This window comes from Dasypus novemcinctus, chromosome 17 (assembly GCF_030445035.2).
Source record: "Dasypus novemcinctus isolate mDasNov1 chromosome 17, mDasNov1.1.hap2, whole genome shotgun sequence".
Classification (NCBI taxonomy): Eukaryota; Metazoa; Chordata; class Mammalia; order Cingulata; family Dasypodidae; genus Dasypus; species Dasypus novemcinctus.
The window spans coordinates 27,986,164-28,000,874 of NC_080689.1; the positions used below are offsets into that span (position 1 = coordinate 27,986,164).

Genomic DNA, 14,711 nt, shown 5'->3' on the forward strand with positions numbered 1-14,711 from the left:
ACAGCATTTAGTCCTGACAGGTTTATCATCATCACAGGAGGATTAAAGCAGAAAAACAGTCACAATAAGAAGGAAAGAAAACTATTTGATTTGCAGATGCCCTAATTGGAGGGTTGTCTGAGTTGCACCCTGGAATTCACTCCTTCAGAACAAATCAGTAAATAATATCAGCATAGTGACATAAATTATCCCTGAGCCATAGACTTATGGGTAACTTTTTATGTCCTTCTTTGCATTTTACTGTATTTTAAAACAAAATATTTTTAACCCAAAATTTTATTAAAATAGTTAAAATGAAAACCGCATAAATGCATCAGAAAAGAAAATATAAAGTCTTTTATCTTACAGTACCCAAGTTCTAGAATTAAGCTCTTATTCAACTTAGTCAGATTTTCTACCTAGATAACAAGGGGAAGTTGTTCATGTGTTGTCTTTCTAAAGATGGTGGCTGTAGCCTCACAACAGCTGTTTTGAAAGCTACGGGAGGGAGAATTGGGGAAGTCATTATGTCGTAGTTATTTTCATCCTCTCAAACTTTGGTTTCGACTTTGGCTAAATATGCCATTTATATGATTTTCAAACTCTACCAATGAAGTGGGGCAGTTCGACAAGAATTCTTCCCATAATCCAATCTTTAGCACTCTTGTGCAATGGCTTTGAGTGACTGACAGGCAGGTAGGACAAATGAATATATCACACAAATCTCAACTCCCTGTAAGCATTCTTGATGACTCAGAAAATAAATCTAATGTTGCCTTCTAATTAATAATGGCTTAAACACATCATGTATTACAATTTACTCCAAGTCCCCTAAACATACATTTGTCCTCAAAATATATTTTCTTTCAGTAATATTGGCCAAAAAAATTTCGGACTAAAGTTTTGGAACAATGAGCTTATGTAGACAAAAAGTTGTGTGTTTTTTTTTTTTTTCGGAGGTACTGGGGATTGAACCCAGCAACTCGTACATGGGAAGCAGGTGCTCAACCACTGAACTACATCCACTCCCCAATGAGGGCTGGCTTTTTTGTTTGTTTGTTTTAATTTTAGGAGGTACCAGGATCGAACCCAGGATCTCATGCATGGGAAACAGGCACTCAACCACTTGAGCTGTATCTGCTCCCCCAAAAGTTTTAATGGCATGTCATTCAATAGCTTTGGTGGGAGCCTCCTGACTTCAGATTCTCTGGAAGGAAGTTAATTTATGTATATATTTTATTGAGCAAAGCCATCAAGTTTCATTTAGATCTATGCATGTCAAAGAGCATCAGTTTTCTTTTTCTTTTTTCTTTTTCAGGATGTACCGGGGATTGAACCTGGGACCTCGTACATGGGCATCAGGCACTCAACCACTGAGCTATACCCACTCCCAGAAGTTACTTTTAATTCTCTGAATTTCCCAGACCGTCAGGCTAAATGCTTTAGTCCCACTCTCTGGGCTTGGCCTTGTGGCAGTGAGCTCAAAAGATTGGCCTGGTCCTGCAGGGCGATCACCTACCCTCTGCTCCTCAGCTAAAGAACATCTCTGCATGATTGCCCACATCCCAATTCTTACTACTGCTCAGGTAAATGCCTTTTGAATCTCAGCTCTGTCCTCAAAGACTGAAATACCAAGGCTAGATTAGCAGCTACCAATGACTAAAGTATCAGTCATTTTTGAAGTGTAGATAGATATTTATAGAACTACCAAAAATGGAACAGAGTTTAACTACATGTGTACAAGGAATAATCCCTTCCTAACTTCTAGATCTATTTTTGTGGAACTCACCTATTTACCCTGAATAAAAAAATAGGCCTGTTCTGACAAAATCAGGATGTCAGATCATTTCTAACCATCCAAAACCAGACAAAATATTAAAAAAAGCACAAGAGAATGTAAAGCATGATGATACATGCACTTTCTATTTTAAAACTGAATTTAATGTTATAATGGAGATCAAATTTACCCCACAAAAATCAATCAAATGTAAATCCCATCTGTTTTCAGAACTTACATATTTTACGTATTATTTTTCTTCTTATACCCTTGTAATTTTAAATTATAGTTGTGCATCTTTGAAAGTGCTGCTGGACATTCAAAGTGCTAAGCTATTATTCTCTCAACTTGATGGCCTAATATTTATTGTCAAGTTAGTTCTTGGTTGGGCACATGAAACTGGACCTCTCTCCTTGCCTTAGCTGCAAGAAAGTCGTACTTCTGCTTGCATTACTCAAAAACATTTTACTCATTTTTCTCTATTTTGTACTCCAAACCAGTTTGCCATCTCATCTCATATTTTATTGGATTATAAAATTAAGAAGGCACAGTAGTATGGTTGAAGTAGCCTTCATATTGGGGTGAGTGCTTGTTAAGGAAAGGCTATCAGTTTCACACCCAAAAGGCAACATGATAACGTATTCAGAAATAGATATGATAAAAAAAAGTGTTTCTTATCCATGATGAATATGGTAGAGTTTAATCTCTGTTGCTGTAATAGCTTTATTTTCTATACTCTGAGTAACTGATGAGTGTGAGAAAGACCCTTACCTGGTCCATACAATTTACTTGTATAATAAAATAGGAATTTACCATTTTTTAATCATCAGAGTATCAATATTCACTAGGATCATAACCCTTAGAAAATAATATTTCAGTATTTGATATCTGTGATTCTGGAAATCATAGATAAAAGACCTCTGAAGGTGCCTGGCAAAGACAACTGAAATAGATGGAATTTGCATAATGGCATATCATTTCAAAATCATTAGTAATAGAATCAATAGTGGCCCTGACAGGAGGAGCCATTAAATCATTTATTGATTTTGCTCCTTCTGCATAGTAAGGCTATAAATAGGAAACTTGATGATTAAAGGACATTACAGTCAATGTAACGTGGGGATGAAGTCAGTCCTTATGAAGCAGGCCTCTAAATCAAGAGAGGCCAACATCAGAAGGGCTCAGCAATCTTATCCTTTGACTAGGGGAATATTTTTCCCCTAGCAAGGTAGCAAAGGTGAAAGGGACCAAGGTAGCTTTTAAAGGAACACACTGACAGGATATGTTCTGTCCATTTTTGAGGCCTTAATGTGCACAAGAGGCTGTCCCCACTTCCTCTATCACAGAGAATGCTTCATGAGAAGGGGTGGTTTGGTGCTGATGCCCATTATACAAGCTCGATGATCGGCATAAGAATGCCTGTGTTCCTCACAGTTCTGCAGTAAAAATTAAATTTACTTAAAGAGACGTTAAGGGTCCTCCAGTCTACCCCCATTTTCCTATCACCACGCTAATCCCCTGATCACAGGGCCTCTGCACTCCCACAGGGACCCCCACCCCCACCCCACCCCCAAGACCACAGATTCCTGTTGGCCCTCCTTTGGCTCTGTTATTCAGCTGGAAGCAATCAGATATCTGTTGTAATTTCTTTAAACGGGCAGGTTGACAAAAACAAGAAGGGAACAGCTGGGTAGACCCAGCCATTCACCCAAATACAACTCTTGGCATTATCACTGCACTGTGATATGGAACATATAGAAAAAAACTGGTATCGTGTAATATTCAATTACCATAATAATTATGAAGAAGGTATGGAGAACTTCTCACTTGATTTTTCACATCTTTGTAAATTTGAATAAAGTACTGTAAAATTCTGTTTTCTGGAAATCAGCAAAGCATATACTAAAGATGACACTAGAATATTTCTCAATATGGCCATAATTTTATGGGAGTACATTTTGATTCCATTTCTAGAAGACAGGCATTGAGTGAAGAGAATCAATTTATTTAGTGGAAAAATATAGGGCACAGCATTTTAATTTTGCAGTACCACCCATCTGACGACACTGAACCAACATCTGCACTTCACTTCTCACTTTCTCTTCTCTGACGGGTCTCAAAGCGCTGAACAACACCAAACAGACTAACAAGGAGTCCTTATACCTGGGTGACTCAGGCAGTGAGAGAGGGAAGAAAGGGTGGCTTCATTAGTGGGAGCTAAACAAAATCTCTTCAAAATATATTTTAGACTCTCATCATTCGACTAAAGTAGTACTGCAATCTCTTTTTCAATTTAAGCTTCAATTTGCCCTTCTGTTGTTTCTTTTCCCTAAGGCTGCCCTTGATGTTGGGAGGAGATGAGAAAAAACTAGTTGGAGGATTAGAGAGAAAAGTCTCATTTTTTTTTCTAATTCTTCATGCAAAAGGTTTAAGTGAGGAAAACACATATTTAGATTCTGCAAATGACTTTGTTTTTCTTTTCAAGGTTTACCCTTTCTTTAGCACATCTCTAGAAGTCAATGGCATGATGGGCATTTTGCATTTCTTAACTCGCTGTTCTTCATAGCATTCCTAAAAGTAACTCCTGTCTTCTGTAATGTTCAAAGGAAACAATGACTCGGAAAGAAGTTAAGTAACCTTCGAAGGTCACAAAATAAGTAAAGGCCGAACTGAGTTTGCAGCTGTGTGTGTGTGACTTGCTCCAAAGACCAATGCCTTCCCATTATATGACCCGTAGCCAACCACAAGGTCTCTTATTCATTCAACTGTGCAGTAATTTTATGACGCTTTTAAAGGATCTGGATCATGATTTTAAATTAATATAGAGGTTTATCTTTACATTTACAAAGACTGCCTATAAGAACAGTGAAAGAATTTCTACCTATTTTAAAAAGGAATGCAGCATGTACTATATTCGGCGAGGACTGTCTTAAAAAGTTAAGTATTTGAGGAGATAACTGTCCTATTCGGATGACTGAAAGGGTCAGGAATGTGTCTGGCTTCTACACTCCGAGGCCAGGAGCATCAGCCTCACCTGGGAGCTTGTGAGAAAAGCAGAAGCTCAGGCTCCATCCCAGAGGCACCAGATCAGCATCTACCTTTACGCCAGATCACCTGATGACTGCGGTGCATGGAAAAGTTTAAGAAGCACTGAAATAGGGAGGACAATGGGCTCTTTTCTTATGTTGGCTAACACATTAAGAGGCTGGTAATAGTGGGCTTGTGTTTCCAAACCATCTGCACATCAGAATGACCTGTGGAGCTTTAAAACTAATAATGTCTTGTGTTTTTTTTTTAGATTTATTTATTTATTCCCGCCCCCCCCCCCCCCCCCCCGGCCCTGGGTGTCTGTTCTCTGTGTCTATTTGCTGCGTGTTCTTATTTTTGTCCGCTTCTGTTGTTGTCAGAGGCTCGGGAATCTGTGTTTCTTCAGCTCTCCATGTGGGCAGCGTCATTCTTGGGCAGGCTGCACTTTCTTTCGTGCTGGGTGGCTCCCCTTATGGGGTGCACTCCTTGCGTGTGGGGCTCCCCTACGTGGGGGACACCCCTGCGTGGCAGGGCCCTCCTTGCATGCATCAAGCACTGCGCATGGGCCAGCTCCATACGGGTCAAGGAGGCCCGGGGTTTGAACTGCGGACCTCCCATGTGGTAGACGGACGCCCTAACCACTGGGCCAAGTCCGCTTCCCTTAATAATGTCTTGACCCCATTCCAAATCAGTGAAACCAGACTGCTGTGCAACACTACCAGGAACAGACTTGAAAAAAGTGTTTCTGGTGATTCTAAGATGCAGCCCAAATGCACATTTTAATATAGAAAGCCAGAATTTATAGCCTGATATTTAAAATAATGCATAAATAAAGAATAGATAGAATTGTGAGGAAGGCACAGTCCCTACATTTCAGATCTACTTAGTACTACCTATGCTGAAACGTGGGAGACACATTTTACTTTGTTCTTCACCCGGTGTTCTTTCCTGGATTATATGGGGCACTGAAAGTTGTTCTTTTCTCCTCAGGAAATGCTGGTCTCTGTAGTCAGCTTAATAGTACAGGTGAGAAAATGCCTTTAGCATGCAAGCAGCAGAGCTCACACTCTTGCAGAGTCATTTCCTTCTCAGACAAAGTGATAGGAACTCTGGTGATGTTTTTATTTAACAGTGGTTACATCTGGAAAGTAGACAAACTAAAGATTTTGACTGTCACCAAAGAGAGTAAGCAATGCCTTGTGTCCTCCTCTTTCAGAGAGCATCAAATTTGGAAAAGCCATTTTGATGAATCTGGAGTCTTTTACACACATGTAAGCCCCACACTCGGACTTGAGTAATAAGTGACCTACAACTGACCACACAAGGATGGACTAGACTCTGCAACTTCTCCTATTCAGAGTGATGTCATCAGGTAAAGTAAGTTTTTACATGCATGCTAAGTAAAAGATGCCAGATGCAAAAGGCGACATACTGTATGATTAACTATATGAAATGTCCAGAACAGGCAAATTATAGATAGAAAGCAGAGCAGTGGCTGCCTAGGGCTGGGTGGCTGCAGGCAAATGGGAAGGGACTGCTAATGCACATGCGATTTCTTTTTGTGGTGATGAAAATGTTCTAAAATTGACTGTGGTGGTGGTTGCAGAATTCTGAGAATATATATATATATACCAAAAATCACTGAACTGTATCTTTTAAATGGATGAATTGTAAGATATGTGAATTACATTTCAATAAATCTGTTATTAAGAAATGTGCTTCAGGATACATTCTTGTCTTTAGAAAAGACTATATCCTAGAGTGAGAAAAGGTTGCAAGAAAGTTTGGGGTTTTCAGCAAGGAGTTTCAAATTTTACCCAAGCTGCTAAACAGAAACCCGGGGTGTGGCATGCCGTGAGATAGCGAGAACCATCTGCATTAAAGCTAAGTGCCGTTGCTGCGTCTGTCAGCTCCAACACCCTTCAATCCATTCCTTTCCTCACATTTCTCACAGAATGCTGCCTGCCTCCCCCAGAATCAAGAGCTATTGATGTTGTACTTTGACATGCTAAGCATTTCTGCTGGCTGTTACCTGAGGCCCGGCTTTCTTGGCTTGTTTCTTTTCTCCAAAGTAGAAAGCATTATGAAAATGTCAGAAGTGGCATTTCCCTCATGGTATTTATTTTAAAAGGAAAGGAAAGGACTCCAGTCATAGGTTGTGCCTGCTGCCCTGACAAAGGCAATAGCTTCTGGGGCATTATCTAGCTCCTCTGCTGGCGTTTATTTCTCTCTACCTATAAGGAATGATATCCTTGCTATGGGTTGCCTTTGTATCCTTGGGTTTAAATTTCTGGCCCATTTTAAGCTTTTCTTTCCTTCAAAAATTGATTTTGTGAGTGCTTTGTGGTTTGGGGTTAGGGAAAAAAAGAGGGAGTCAGAGGAGACCCATCCATATATTTTTGTCATTTTTCACAAGTGACCCAAACCAACTCCTTCCTCTACTTAACATTCCAAATAGGATAAGAACATGCTACTCATTTCTCATGATACTGTTTACATCCCTTTGAGATTATTGGTGTCATTTGGGAATTTGCTCCATGCCCTACGCTGACATGGTCATACAGGAGGAACTGGATTGTGACAAAGTCTCATTGTTTCCTGTGGTGAACTGTCAAGAGCACTCTGGCTCCACCAGCATCTTGGCTCCACCACCTTCTAGTTGATGAACTGGGCCAGTTCTGGCATCTTTTCTAACCATCAGTGTTATCCCCATATCATCTGCGATACTAAAACTCATTTCAGGGTAATTGTGATGTTCACAGTGTTGTAATGAGCAAATAATGAGTGTCACCATTTATCAACTGGGGATAGTGAAATTTACTTCACAGGCATTTGCAAAGATCAAATAAGGTGATGCATGCAAAATCATTTTGTAAAGTGCTGGAAAATGTTAAGTACTGTTGTTACTGGTTGAAAACGGATCGTTCTCTTTGTAGTTCTTACTTGTATTCTCCCAGGCACCAATTGGGGCAGAAGCAGAGGGTGGAACGAGGGGCAATGCCCTTAAATCCATTTTCATATAAGCTTGGGTTCACATCTCACATAATGGGGTATCCAAATGCAGAACTCTAAACTCAAAGAAGCAAGGGGCACAAGAGCTACTGCATTTAGATGCCAGCTCCAGTTCTGGCAGATTATCCACTTACCACATTAGCTGGCTACACAGAGGGATCTGAAGTTATAGTTTTCCTGGAGCTCCTGCTACAAAGCAGAGCCTGATAAACTGGAATGGTGCTATTGTATAATTTAAAGAGACTCCAAAGATGAGAGTTGCTAAAATAGCTAAACCAAAGTAGTTCTCCAGCAGGCCTTGTCATCCACATGCCGATCTCTTTGCATTGTCAGGTGGTAATTGAAATCATCGCTTCAAGCAGAGCAATGGACAAGGCAGCTACAGTCCTGCTGTTCCCAGGAACACCAGGAGAATCTTTGAGAGCACTGGAGTGGGGGTTTCCATGATACCATCCTCTGTTTTTTCCCTTCTGCTTACTTTTGAAACTGCATGACAACCAATCCATTTTTCAAATGCAAGATTGGGACAAATGTAACTCCTGGGTCCTTCTTTTAGCAATCAATTGTCAGCTTTAGTCTCTGAAGGAAAACCATGAGTCTCTTTCCCATGCCTAGAAGACATGCTGGCTGACTGCTTAAAAGAGACACTGCAGGAATCCTAGATTTATTGTTCCAAAAAATAACATGCTAAGAATTTAGTATCCCCTCCAAAGGCCCATCCTATTATGACAGGTTACTGAATAAAGTCTATGAGTGAAATTTACTGAGAGAATGACATTGATATATATTTAAAATGGACCAGAGTTTTGCAAGCTATAAAATTTATACCTTTTAAAACAGAAATAACAGGAATAAATACATCAGGGAATAAAGTGGACTCTCTTAAGATTTTTAAAATTCATACTCTCTCTCTTCTCTTTCTTTCCTTCCCCCAACCCCCATAGACACACAAATATACAATGGCAAATCAGTCTCTCTTTTCAAGCACATATATAAAATATTCTAAAAGATGGGATGCCAGATATTTTCTTGAACATATCTAAAATAAATCAATAATTAGTGAGTTGATGCTGACTTTTAAATTTCACATTTCCATTCCCTGTCTAATAATTTATGCTATTTTACTATAAGCAATTCATAGTTGTGTCTTCATAGTATATATTCTATAAATATGTTGGAATTTTAGTTTTGCATTTCACAGTGGAGGCCTATGGTTTATAAACATGTAAATAATAAATGACATCCTTTATTGCCTATCAAGTGGTCTATAAGGTTGGAAAGGCAGGCTGAGCTCAGTTTTGTTTATTCTGAAAGTTGTCATGTGAGAAGCTCTCTAGGAGGTCTATTAAGCTAATCTGATGTCAATTTTTTCCATAAATAATACAATTATTAAGGCTAATGAGATCTCCATGGCATTGTCTCAGAGTGGTTTCACAGTATTGGTGGGGTAAAATGACCTCCTTTGGAAAGAGACTCAGGATGAGGTAGTCTCACTCTTCTATTTACTAGCTGCACCTGTGTGAGTTACTTACTTTTTCTGATGCTCAAGCTCCTAGTCTATAAAATGGTTATAATAATGGTATAAATCTTATCTGATTACTGTGGGTATTAATTGCTACAATGTATAAAAATGCTTAACTTAGAGCCTGGCACATATGTAGGTGCTAACTGCATGTTTGCCATTTTTATTCTGACTATGAGCAATATCATCATGGTGACAACTGATAAGCTGGGACTCTTGGGGTTCCAGGCAAATGAATTAATTTATGTCTCAGTTTCCTTATCTGACAAAATGGAATAATGCTCTCTTCATTATAAGGTTGTTGTGAACACTTAAAACAAGAATGGGTATATACTAAGCACTCAATAAGTCATGGTTATTAGGAGTATTAATAGGAAGCAAGGAGAAGAGAGAATAGGAACTAAAGTATTTTACTAAAGTTACTTTACTGATATAAGAAGTAAGTTAATCAGAAATGGATAATATAGACTTTTAAAATAAAAATTTGAGTGCATTTCTTAGGCTCTTGCTTTCCCTGATAGCCAAGATAAAACCAATCTTGCAAATATACTCTGCACTAGCTTCTGTCCTTGTTTATGTGAAATATTATGAAGGAACCACAATTTGTGTTGTCAAGTTTATCTTTCATGGGTTATTTTCCACTAAAACAATTAAAATAATACGTATTGCTTAAGGATAATTTATGTTTTTTCTTAAAGTTTTTTTCCTCCTTAGTAAAGTAACACTTGTTCATTGTCGAGGATTTGACAAATACAAAAATGAAGAAAATAAAAATCACCCATGATCCCATCACTGGAGACTACCACTGCAAATTTATATATGTTTTAAAAATATTCAATTGCATAATTTGGATCATATCTGTGTATATGTACATATATCGTGTCATGATTTTTACTTAACATTATATTTTGAACATTTCCCATGACAAAGAACATTAAAAAAAAGTTAAAATGGTGAGTGTTAGTCCATGAAATGATTTCACTGTGAGGTATTTAGCTACAACTCTGCTGATCAATTATGGCCCATCTTTTCCCCTCTTTACTGTTCTTATCTAAATAAACTGATTTATATTTTATGGGGGAAAATAAACAAAGCAAGCCCCAAATATTACTAAAATTTTGGTGCTTTATTTTGGATGAGCCATTTTGGATTAGCTCTCTTGGAGGTGAATGTACATTGTGCCTATGGTCTCTACTTGCTTGGACCATGCCCCTGAATTCTAATCTAGGCAGTTACCTTTTTCTTTCCTTTTTCTATTTGCCTTTATTAAAGATCTTGTCTGAATTCTGCCCACTAGAAAATTTTAAAGGAAGATTTCTCTTCTAACTCATTACTAACTTTTTGGCTAGATTTGCTGGAAAATTTTTTAGGGATCATTTGTCAATGTTGTTTCCCTAGAAGGCCATTCATTCTGGCTAAGCTTCACATTTGCTCAGTCACAAATAAGTGTTCATTTCAAATAATTTCCAAATGCCAATTTTAAGTGCCCTTCTACCAATCTCCCATTTATAAGTTTGTCATCTAAAGAGCATGAGGCATTTTCCCACTCAAATTCAAGCTTTGCCTTTCCAAAACCATACTTTCTAAGTCTAGGAGCAGTCTCTCAAGCCTTGATCACAGAATCTCTGTGTTCACCTCTCATTATACAGATGAGCTGAGACTCAATGAGATTAGCCAATATCTCAAAGCTAGAAGATGCTAGAATCAGAATTAAAACTCATCTCTAGACTTTAAATCTACATCTGGTATTTGTTTACTCAGTTGTTACCTTAATATTTTTCTTCTCTGGTGCTGCTGAAATCCAATTCACTACTCTTCACTGAAAACTTATTATTTTCCCCTCTCTTTTTAATTAAGTGAAAACTGATGCTGACGACAAAAGGAAACGCCTGATTTTCTTTGAGAACTCATTGCCATTTCTTCATTGGCCATAATCCTTATAGATGCTTTATAAATTTAATGGCCCATAGAAAGGAAACACAGACATCCTTTAGTCAGGTTGGCTGTACAGTACCATGGTCTCATGAGTCTTCGACCTGAAAGGAATTGACAATGCCCACAGAAACACTGCCTGAAGAATAAAAATAAAATTGCCATACCCAACCAAAACCTACCAGACTTGCTAGCACCCCCACGCCCTTAGGACATCACACTTAGCAGTTGCTCATCTTTGCATTTTATTTTCTTCCTTCTTTCTTCCATCAGTCATGCTGTGCCCTGATCTGCAGAACACTGCCACCAGATGATCATCACTAGATCTGTTGGCACCAAAGTGGGAATGGTCAACAATTGTGTGTGTTTTTGTTCCACTTAGAAAATATACTTCTACTTTTAAAGGGACCATTAATTCAAAGGGAGTAATTATAGAAGGAACTGTGGCCTTAAACAGTGTGGCAAGCCTGGAAGATTTCCGAGTAATGTGCCTCTATATGGTGAAATACTTCTTGGGTGTCTAATAAACAAATAAGAATTAAAACTGGTATAAACTATGAATCAAATTTATTTCCCACAGAATATCAAGGGCCTCAGTATGTCCCTGTTTTCTGCTGTTGCCTTCTACTCTTTGCACAACACAGTGACTCACTGATTGTGGATTATTGCTGAATCTTTCAATAAAGCACTAATTTGAATGTTTAAATCTTCTATGTATATACCACCTGGCTTAACACTGCATCAAATAATGATCATTTTGGAGCTCAGGTTCTTAACAGAAGGAGGCTAGGGCACTTTACAGGTAATTATCACAAGATAAAATCAGCAAGAAGACAATTTAACTTCTTATTGATACTGGCAATTTAAAGCTTAAAATAAAAATTAACCAAAAACAGAATGAAGTTTATTGGCTTTGAACTGAAAATGTGTTTTGCTTTTTTCCCCTTTTATGTTTTTTGTTTGTAATGGAAGTTTCCCCTGTTAGATTTATTATAAAATCAAAGCAAGTTTATAGAATGAAAATAATGACATTGTTTAACAAAATTGAACCACTGGACTGAACACAGTGAGAAAGTACTTGGTGAGTAACTCTTAGATTAATTAGAGGGCTTCTGATGAGCTGCAAATAAAGATGCACAATGATTGTAGGTGAAAATTTGTAACTAGACTTAACTTAAAAAAGATTACTTTGGATTGTGCATAGTTCAGAGCTTGTACTCAGGAAGAAAATCCCTACCATTAATACAACTTTTGACCCAGGCATAAATCTCCTTACAGGGTAAGGTTTTTAGGATTTGTGTTATTTTACAAATTCTCTGGAAAGGCTACATTTTTGTTCAGAGAATCTTATAGCTGGAAAGGAAATAGGCCACCTAGATTGGCATTTGCAATGCAGATTTATAGCTTTGAGCAGCATGGTCTTAGTCAAGTCACTTTCTCTTTCAACTTTCAATTTCATAAAATGTCAAATGGAAAAATATGTCTACGTATCCCATAGGGTTGATATGTAAAAGAGAATGAAATAACATGTATGAAAGAACTTTCCAAATTAAGCATTTTCAAATGTAAAGTGGTTTATTATTACTTAATTTAATCTTCTCATTTTGCAACTGAGAAAATATTAGGTCTCTTGATTCTAACAATCTTTCCAATAAACTTAAGTTTCCTAAGATCCACTGTGAAATAGGTATGTTGTATTAATATTAATATCCCAATAATCATTTTGGAAAATAAGTTTATTATGTGGATAAAAGCAATAATATCTGACACCTATTCATGGATTTCCTTTTAGAATTACATTTTATGTTTATATACCTATAGACCTTAGAAATTGTAGCTGCAGATGCAATTGACTGCTAGAACAAATACTTTATTAAATATTTATTGCCATATATCATCATATTGCCCTATTGGATTTTAGCCCATCTATTAACTTTACACTTGATCTTATTCAAAAGCCAAAAGGAAAAATGATGCTTCTATTAACTTTTATCATGTAGAATTGGATTTAACTTATGTTAATTACAATAGATGGTGGCTTTGATTAAATGGAAAAGTCAGGTGAAGTAAGATGGCAGGAAATCTCTGCCAATGTCCCTGCCTTCCTGTCCAGAATATACTGCCTCCCAGAGCTCAGCGGTGGGCAACCAGCCATAGGACTTGTTTCTTTCCAGGCCTCCTCGATCAGCCTCTCGGGGCTTCTCTGCCTTTCTGCAGCTGTAGGCTGCAACACATGGCAGGATCAAATATAGCAGCTTCATTTTCCCCTGTGTTTTTTTTCTCTCTTTGTCTTTATGTATAATAGGCCCAGCAAGAGGGCAAAGACTCAACTTGAGTCATGCCTCTTTAGATGTAGTCCAATCTAAAGAATCTCACACCCACAGGAATGGATCATTTCAAAAACAATCTTTCATTTTCGGGGATTCATAAAAGAACTCCAAACTGTCACAAAAGGTGGTTTGCAGATTTTCACCTCTTTATTAATTTGCTTTCTATGTGTCCCGTTCATTAGTCCTGAATTCATTTTCGATTAAATCATCTTTGTGCTTCTAGAATAATCAAAATCCTATTTATAGTTTTAAACTAAATTTCTCTCACAGAATTGGATTTCCTGATATAGCTATTCAAAAGTTGTGAGATTGATTATGGAATTGAAAAGAATCCATAAAAATACAGCTCTGGTTCTTTAGAGATCCCAATATGTGAAATCCTTTGGCAAGGTCATCCATACTCAAATGTAACCGTGTCATGAAAGGCTAAGACTCCACTATGTACCTTGTGGGCATTTCCTCTGACAGTGAGCATGATACTGAACACAGCTGTTAATAGATATCTCTGACTGATGTGGCTGAGCTCTCTGTCACAACTTTGTACTTGAGTTTGTGCTGATCCATCAAGGTCTCTGGGATTTCTTGGTGAAAAGCAGCCAACATTGTTTGGATGGAAAGATAGGGTCCTAGTGTATATCTGGCCATGTAAATGAGCAAAAAATAGCAATGTGTAGGTAGGTGACTCAAGTTCATGACTGTTGATCTCATTGGCAAGGACCAAATGAACTAATCAGTCACACTTCCGATTCTGACAGCATGTTATTCCATCCAGCCATTCCACAAATGTTTACTGAGTGCCAACTATGTGTCAGGCCCATATTCAGTGTCAGGGATGGTAAGGTGTAATACGAACTCACTGCTTAGAGTGCTGTCAGGCATGTAAACAAAAGAGTACATATCTGTGTGTGTGTTAAATGTAAGTAGCTGTAGGAGGTCAGAGGATGGGTGAATCAGTCAGTTTTCAGAAGAGACAGGAATAATATAACTGAGTCTTAAAGAAAGTGTAGAATTTTGCCAGGAAGAAATGGGGGAGAAGAAGAGCATTTAAGGCTCAAAGACAATAAAAGGAAATGACGAACTTGGTGCTCAAGAACAAAGAAATGAAAAGGCACGACAGGTTCAAGGAATATCA

General features: G+C 37.9%; 1 protein-coding gene across 14 annotated transcripts in view; it reads right to left on the reverse strand.

Annotated features, from left to right (window-relative positions):
* The window catches only part of SLC8A1 (solute carrier family 8 member A1), a 391,565-nt gene that overhangs the window by 60,815 nt on the left and 316,039 nt on the right, over positions 1-14,711 (reverse strand). The window lies entirely within an intron of this gene.